Raw genomic sequence first — 9,015 nt, forward strand, 5'->3', positions numbered from 1 at the left:
ACTGATTTCTTTTCAGAATTTAAAACTTTTTTTTTAATGAAACTCAATGATGACTTCCTATAATGTTACAGGGAAAAAGCAACACTGAGTTGAGCTATCATTTGAAAGATGTTTGCAGAAGTTTTATTGCAATACAACCTCCAACCTCTCTGCTGCATGGAAGTTAAATTTATGTTTTAATAGTTTAGTTACAGAATTTACTTCCAATATCAATTTTGTCTTCCAGACTACTATGTCTTAAAAACAAACCAAAAAAGACATAACCTCATTTAACGTGCAAATTTTTCACTTAGCCTCCACTATATTCCAGTCTCTCTGCCTGTAGACAGGAAAAAATAAAGTTAGCTCAGTTCACAACACCAAAGAACCTTTAATATATGTTAACTCTAACTGATATCCTTCTAGATTTCCAAGTCTTATGCAAATTAATCCATCCTGAAACACTGTGCACCTATACACATACACCATTTTCTCCAAAAATAAAATTTATTTCTACTCATCCAATGGATAAACAGCTACAACATCCAAATTGAGTAAGAAGTCACTTTTTCAGAGTGCAGTAGTTGTGGTCACATTCTGCATAACGAACTTTCTACAGTGATTCACAAGAGCAGCATAATTGGGCCTCAAAGGACTGAAAAGGAGCTTGAACACCTAAATAGTTAATGGCAACAAAAGCAATGTTGCACAAAGATGAACAGAGGACTGATTTTGCCTTTCCTCGGCCTCTTGTTTCAGTGGGCTTGACCTCCTTGACCCCTGTCAGCCTGGTGCTGCTCATGAATGCCAAATCTGGCGTTCGCTCAGGGATAGGCTGCAATTACTGTTGGTGGCTGCTTCCACCACCAATAACTCAATCTGTCGGCGGGACCCAAGAACTTTTCATTTTAATTAGTGCTTTGGAGGCATTTAACATGGAGGCAAATTAGCAGACGAGCTGGGAGGTGTCCATCACTTTAAGTTACAGCAGGGTGGGGGCAGGCTGCTCAACCCCTGGCCTACTTTTCACACATCTCCAACTTGTCCCTAATGAAGCGACAAAGGGCCTGTGCACCAGAGGAAACCAAGGCTGAGTGCCAGTCCGGCAGCAGACGTTGCTCCCTGAGCCCACAGCAGCCCTGACATTAGCCAGCATTACTGCCAGGCTGTGGTGGGATGAACTTGGAATGATGTGCTTCATGGGTGTCAAAAACAAACTTCCTGGTGAGGTGGTGGTAAAAGCAGTATGGTAACAAAAATACTCTCTTCAGCACCTCCTAATCACGGGAGACAGCACCAGCCCCAAGAGCTGACAGGGAACATCCTTCTAGCTATAAAAACATTATGCCAACAACTTAAGTCTATGAGTATTCTTGCTTTATGCTGCATTTCATCTGTGATGAACTTCAATCTTCAGTAAAACATGTGGAATATGAAAACTGCCAATAGCTTGTATGTAGTCAAAAAACAAGAGCTGTTTACAGAGATATTTTTGTAGTCCATTAAAGAGAAAAAACCTCATCAATACTCCATTTAAATTACATTTTTAAATAATTTGTCTTCTCCACACCACTTTCAGTAAAGACTACGTATTCTCATTCTTCCACATTTCAAGAAGAGGAGTGTTTTAAACTTCTAAGCTTTCAGAAAACGGGTGGTCTTGATCCTCCATTCAGTAAAAGAGCACACTGGCACACACTGGAACTTAACATGCAACATTTATTTACAGCTGTACTACACAATATGTCATCCAAAAATCTAGGCAAATGGGGAAATAAAGAAAAGAACATTTTAATGCAACTCACTTCCAATTTCACAGCAATTTTGGTTCAGTAAGACAATCCAAGTTAGTTTTAAAAAATATTGTCAAGCCTATTCAAAAATACAATGTTCTCTACTCAGAACCAGTATTTTGTACCTGAATCGTCCTCTCATTACTATTTCACATTTCACAGACATATGTATTAAAATGTATATAAAACATTAATAAAATGACACTGAGAACAAGTTCTGTTCTAATTCCCCATTTTAAAATCATTCTAATCTAAGAATTCAGCATTTAAAAGAGTACCTTAAAAATGCAAAGTAAAACCCAGCAGGGCTGCAATTCCATTCTTTTCCCCTGAAATGCATATACGATGCCTTAATACTGAAAAATGTTAAATGTTTCTCCTACATGTAGTGGGGGCAAGAAGCAACTGCAGTAACTGTAAGCATATTACTTCAATCCCATCTACAGTTTTGAACACAGCTTTGAGGTGGAACAGAATGCCAGAGAAACTGGACTGCTGACCTACACCAGTATACAACAACAACTTTTCTTATTAGAGCTTTAAAAAACCCTTCATACACTGCCACAAAATTACTAATTTGGATGTAAGAACAGTGAAGAATTCACTGTAGAGCAGATGACAAGTACTTTCAATAACAGAGATTACTAGTGTAATTCAAATGGAATTCAAAGATGTGGATTCTTGAATCAGTTTGATTCAAGAACACTTACCCTTTTTCATTAATGAACTACGCATAAAAAGTAAAACTTTGATAAACCTCGCAGACAAACAGGAATTATCAGTTCAGTTCAGTGTTGGTTTTATGCAAAAAGATTAGGATCAAAAGAAGAACTGAAGTGACAGAAATAGAATGAAATACAACAGCATGAAATTGGAACGGTTCTGCATGTCGGGAATTGCGAATCTTTGCATGAAACTAGGAATTCATGCATAGGAGATAGCTATGTTCAAGGTCTCAAGTACACTAACCAATTACAGAATGTTGCTGGAATAAAGAGACAAACTCCAAATTTCCCAGGGAAATTTTCCTGGGGAAACAGTAAAACGTGGACAGCACAGAGACAATGTGATAAATTCAACATATGCCTTAGAAGGATGGATAATGCTATTTGGAAAACAAGAAAGTCTTATGCATGAAGACCAAAAGAAAAGAAAAAGAAAAATATTAATATAGTTAAAGCTAATGGGGAAATGACGACTCTCTGAAAATGTAACACAGAAATAAACATAAGGAAAGCAAAATAGCCATTTGACCTGAAGAAAATTACTCGTTCGACAACAACTAGGTATGGATTAGCCATTAAAATTTATTTAGATCAGAAATTAGAAGACAATTCCTAACCACTGCATTAGAAGGTTCTAGGGCAGCTTTTCAAACTAAAGAATCAAAAACTGAATTAGTCTCTATTTACAAAGGCCACCATCTTATGCTGCTGCAGGTAACAGGAGAGGAACAGAGTGATCCAGGAGAGCCCTTACAACTGCATTTTTTTATTCATAACAAATAAACAGAAAAAGTTATAGCTCATTTTCAATAAGTTAGATTTAACCAATTCTGTACAAGAAGAAACTTTAAAGTTCCAGATTCTATTTTGTCAAATACTTGTACAAGCCTACTTCTTAAGCTCATGGTCTTAGAAAGACTTCTTGCTTTTTGTGCAGTTGGAAGAAAAGTCACCAAAATCCACCTTGGATACTCAACAGAGATCTTACAAAATGAATACTTCACACTGTTTGCAAAATCAAACGTGTGTACATTACTCCAGAATTTAGAAGCCAAACTACTCAGTTATGATGTATCTATTTCATCAACGAAGTTGTTAACCATGAAGAAATTATAGCCTAGCTGTTTTTAACACCGTGCCCAACACAATTAGGTAATTTGGGATGCCACTCATTGGACCTCTGATGCCCGTCTTACAGTTAATTGGATTCCAGAGTAACAAACAGCTACAAAGATTCTGCCATTAAATTAACAGTAATGAAATTCAGTAAAATTACTTTCCCAGTGCCATCAGGTACTCAGACACATTGTAGTGTGTTACAAACATGATACATTCTCATATTTGAATACATTCAAGTAGGATTTTGCTACACAGATTTTATTTATCTTGACCCATTTCCCTTCTTTCAACTACATCACTTTGGTTATTAGATGGCTGAGAGCTTTTGCCCCTAAGACAACTGGCAAACAACACCCATGCTCCTTCCACCATAAATGACATTAACTTCTGCTATTCTAATTAGAAGCTATCATTCTTAAATGTTTTTATTATCTATCATTTTTGCTAGGTCCTTACTGTTAGTCAATTTGAATGAGAAGAAGTCTCCACATGTAATATATTCCATCTCTAAAGGTAACAAATCCAAACTGGGAGTGGAACTTAATTTTTTTTTTTTTTTTTCATAAAAATTACTTAAAGAAAATCTGCCATTCACTAAACACAAGCAGCAAGAGAAAAAGTAATTGTTACAAATTTCACATGTCATTAGTGAAACTATTATGGTCATAATATACCATCTACAAGACCTATCACATATTTTGTCTCTAAAATAGTTATTGAGTTGAAAGTTGACAAGCGAAAAAAATTTGGCCTCAACTCTGAATATACATTTGCTCACTTTCAGTGAACAATGGACTCTGAGAAATCAGTACCAGTGCCTTTAAAAGTATAAATGGTTTCATAGCATGGCTTTCTGAAGTGTAACACCCCTTTTAGCACTATGAAAGAAAACTACTGAATGTTTTCACAACCCTACAGTACTACTTTTCATCATTTGAGGCCAGATGCTCATTAATCTGTGCCAAAAAAAAATCCCCAAACAAAAAACACCAACAGAACAAGCCTTTATGGTACCTAGACCATAAAGCTTGTTTGTGTTACACCTGTAACCTTTGACCAATCTAGAAAAAGAGATTTGCAAATACTTTCTCTCCAAAGCAAAGGTGATTATGCAAATTCTAGGTCTCATGAAGAGTTCTCCAGAAAGTGCATTTTTGTTTGGTAGTTACAGAGTGTATTTTTCATTTCATGCTGCGTAATTAGAACGGCCTCTCTCTTTTTCTAGTTGATCAATTTAATCAATCACAAAGCATGCCATAGAAATCCATGCTTTCCCCTGCTCCACGGGTTTCTCCTACAAGAGGAGAAAGCAGAAATAGAAAACGAGAAACATAAAAACACCATCCTTACACCAGTCTGCAGCTCCAGCTTCTGAACACATTTTGCCCACATGAGGGTAGTGTAAGCCGATTTCTGAGTAGGGACACGTTGCTAAAATCTACATCTCACACACAGAACACTGTTTAGAAAAATAGTTACTATTTAAAAAACAGATCACTTAAATTTCAAGTTTGGTACAAAGAAGAAAATAGCAGCAACAAAGCTGAGAATTCTATAGAGTTTTTGAGAGCTTGCTTTGTTTAAAACATCAAAAATAGGCTACAACTACTTTTCTCCCCCTTTCCCTCACTTCCACCCTTAATTCTTGTTTTCTAGGTAGTAAGTTTTTTCCAAGTCTTATGGCTAGCTGCCAGCTCCATAAAGTAAGCTGGAGCTCTCCCCTCTGCTCGGGCCCCTCCCCTGAGCAGCCCTAGGCGCCCTGCCTGACATGCTTTTCAAGGCGTGCTAGACTGCAGAGCAGACTTTCTGGCTCCACTTCCATTGTTTGCACGGCAGCTTTGCTCCTTATCCAGAGCGTGGATTAGCATAAGAATACTGTCTTCCCCCTCTGCAAGCCAGCTCCCCTCTAGAAGACCTCTGCTGCTTAAGAACAAACAGGGAATTGAGTTTCTTTTTTCAGATTTTCTCTTCGTACCCTCTTTTCCTGTTCAAGACTTGTAAAAAACCAATAAAATAAATAAAATGCTAAACAAGCAAGGCTGGCAAGGCTCAGAAATACCCGATCACACAGATTAGCAATTATCAAGGTCAAAAAAGTCAATTTGATAATGCTATTCACAAAGCCTTCACTCCCTCACACTCACCATTGCAGGTATGATTTTAGCTATTAAAGGATATACTTTCAAAAGAGGGCAGAGAATTAAATTCTATGAAAGAATAACAGAAAGGAGACTTTAAGCCCCCTTTCCTTGAAAAGAGAAAAAAAAATCTCTAGAGCACGGTTTCAAATTATTGAGGACAAAGCACTACACATCAACACAACACCCAGCCCAAAAGTACAAATTCCCTCCCCACTGCTAGCAGTGATGCCTTAAACACGGAAACTGCAAATCGTTTCCCTCTGGTATTTGACCAGGACTCTGTGGTGTCCCATGTAAAACAAGTGACATGATCTAGTACTTCAAAAAGCCAACAGACAACTTTCCCCTCAAAACACTTAAGACTGCCATTAAGGACATACTGGTTTGTTCTGCTACCTGTAAGACAACTGCTGTCCAAACAAATTCATAAATTTATGCTTTGTGAACAAGATAAAAACACACCTGCAAATGTTACTTCATAAATAAGCCACATAATTTTTAAATAATCAAATATGGCACTCCTCATTGCAATGAGCAGCTTGCTTTAACAGTATTTGCTCAACACACAAAAACCAGGGACAAGACCGGCAAGCTCAACAGCATCATGGTCAGCTAATACAGAATGCTGCTCAGTAAGGTACACCTTAATCCTCGTTTTCCCCACCTGCTTGTCATGCCCACAGGAAGCACCATACTATGCTGATAGGAGAAACTCGCACTTAAGCTGTTCTCACAAACCCCTGCAAATAGCACACAAGTATTCTCAAATGAATGGTCTCCATCAGTCTTTCGAAGAAGCCATTCAATAGCTGGGTAGGTCAAATAAATGAAATAGCAGATGCTGCTCCTTTACATGCCCCTATAAATACCATATAAAATATAGACGTGCAACAGGGAAAATATTCTTTAAAGACTTCTTACTACAGAAACAAAGTTTTAGGTATGTACTTTCCAATTGCATTTAACTTTTTTCTTCTTTGTGTTAGTTACATTGCCCTTCTGACTTTAAATTGCTGAAATGCACCCTTTCAACCTCTTTTATAATTCTTTTGAATTAAATGAATAGTCAGTTAACAGCCCTTCTGTCATCTATGAGCCTCAACATTCACTCTAGAAACTTGTGTTGGGCTATTTTTATGAGGTTACAAGCTCCGGACACAAAACACAAGGAGGTTACCACCTCCATAGTAAGGGCAAGAGAAACGACCAAGTATTGTCGGTGGCAAGTCTAGCACAGCCTAAACTAGAATCAGTGGCTGTTTAAATTAATATGCCGGGCTCTGAACAGCTGTGGCTGATGAGCTGGTGATTGCTTGATACTGCCACAGAGGCACTGACCTCCAGCAAAAGAGCAAGGTGGACAGCTGGGGGTAGTCACCTCATAAGCTATCTCAGTGGTAAATCCCAGAGCCTTCAAGGAGAGCCTTGATACATACAAGGGGGTTAACAAGTGGGGGTTGGACAGGATGACCTTTGTGAGTCCCTTCCAAACCCACACAATCTGTCTGTGAACAAAGCTTCAATAGGCCTAGGCAAAAAGGACAAAGAAAAACAAACAAACAATAAGGAAAGAAAAGAAAAAATAAGGAAAACAAAATAAAACCCCACCCCAACACAACACACAAAACCCCCACATCCAATCCAAATACATTAGTGAGCAAATATCTTGTAAATGCAACATGCATTCTCTTACACAGAACCTGCAAAGCGTTCTCTGATTCTCAGTATCAGAGTGATGAACGCTTATGTATACAGCATGACATGCTCACACATGGCATTGTTTCACAATTTCTGGAGATATTAAATTAGCTGTCTATATTAAGAAAGTGCCTCCACCATACAAATAATCTAAAATTAGTTGTATGCTGCATCCAGTTTCTACTTTTATCTGTAATATTTGATTTTCAATTGTGAAGTATGTAAGAACATATTACTGTTCTGGGGAAAATTTCTATGACTCTCAATGTATGTCTCAGCGTATCTTACCCTGTTAGTATTCTGTAAGTTTTACTAAGTTGAAACATATTTGAATGTAAACCGAATTTAAACTCTAAATGCATTGTAGATCCACTTGGTGAAATAACTAGAGAAACAACACGGCATGCACATGCACACAAACTACTCCTCTTAAACAATACAATTTCATCAAATATAGCTTCAAAGACATTTCTAAATCCAAACATGGTGATCTTTCAATAAGTAGACAAAGTTCAAAGGTAATGTTTATACTTCAATAGTTATAGTCCACTATTTCCCTGCACTGAGGTGCCAAAGCAGTAATGTTTTTTTCTCACACAAAATTCAAATCCAAACATACACATAAGAAGGATGACTAAAAGCTCAATGAGATCAAAGTATTTCAGTAGTTTTACTAGTGGCATCTCTCCCATTAGTATTCAAGCAATTACACCACTTGTACTCTTAGCGCAAAAAGCTGATTTTAAACATACTAAGAAAGGTTTTTCAACAACTGTTGCACACTTGAGCCAAGAATCACAAAACATCAACACATAAGGTAGCGTTTGTTTGGTTTCAGATTAAATGAATAAGTGTTCAACTAATAAAATCCTGAATGGAAAAATAAAAAAGATCTTTGCTTTTTTCTCCATATTTTGAGAAAGTAACTGGACTAAGACCAAAGGAAAGTAAGAAGGTACAGTGATTATACTATGTATTTTTTCCCCTCTAAATTTCACTTGCTTTCCTGCTTTCCCTCTTTGACCCTTGTGGTATGTGACTTAAACTGCCCCTACTTGGTACTACAAGAATGATTTGGCTACTGTTTTATTTCAAACATTTCCCCTATTCTCCCATCACACTTTAACTTGATGGTATCTCCTCTCATGTCTCAACAATTCCTTACGCTAAAAATCTTAAATCCATTTCCCTCCTAAGCCACCATTTCATTAACTTCACCAATTCAATTATTCCCCAATTGCTTAAGATCACATTCTTGTAAGCATCTCTTATGTTACTTTTATTATGATATTACTCACCATTATTGAATCTAAGTAATTTACTCCTTCCACATCTCCACTATCAAAACCTCCTTTCTCTCATGATTCTTTAGCCTACACTAATAATCTCCAATAGGGCAGTTTTCTGTGAAGGAAAAATTGAGGGATACAGGAAAACTACAGATTCCGTATGGGAAGAAATTTTTGTTGTGAGTTGAGAAGAATAAAGAATTATTTTTGGCAGGCAGAAAGGGGACCAAAAAAGTCGTTATTGAAGGTTCTCTATCAAACACCATATAGT

This window comes from Indicator indicator, chromosome 7, assembly GCF_027791375.1.
Source record: "Indicator indicator isolate 239-I01 chromosome 7, UM_Iind_1.1, whole genome shotgun sequence".
In the NCBI taxonomy this organism is placed as follows: Eukaryota; Metazoa; Chordata; class Aves; order Piciformes; family Indicatoridae; genus Indicator; species Indicator indicator.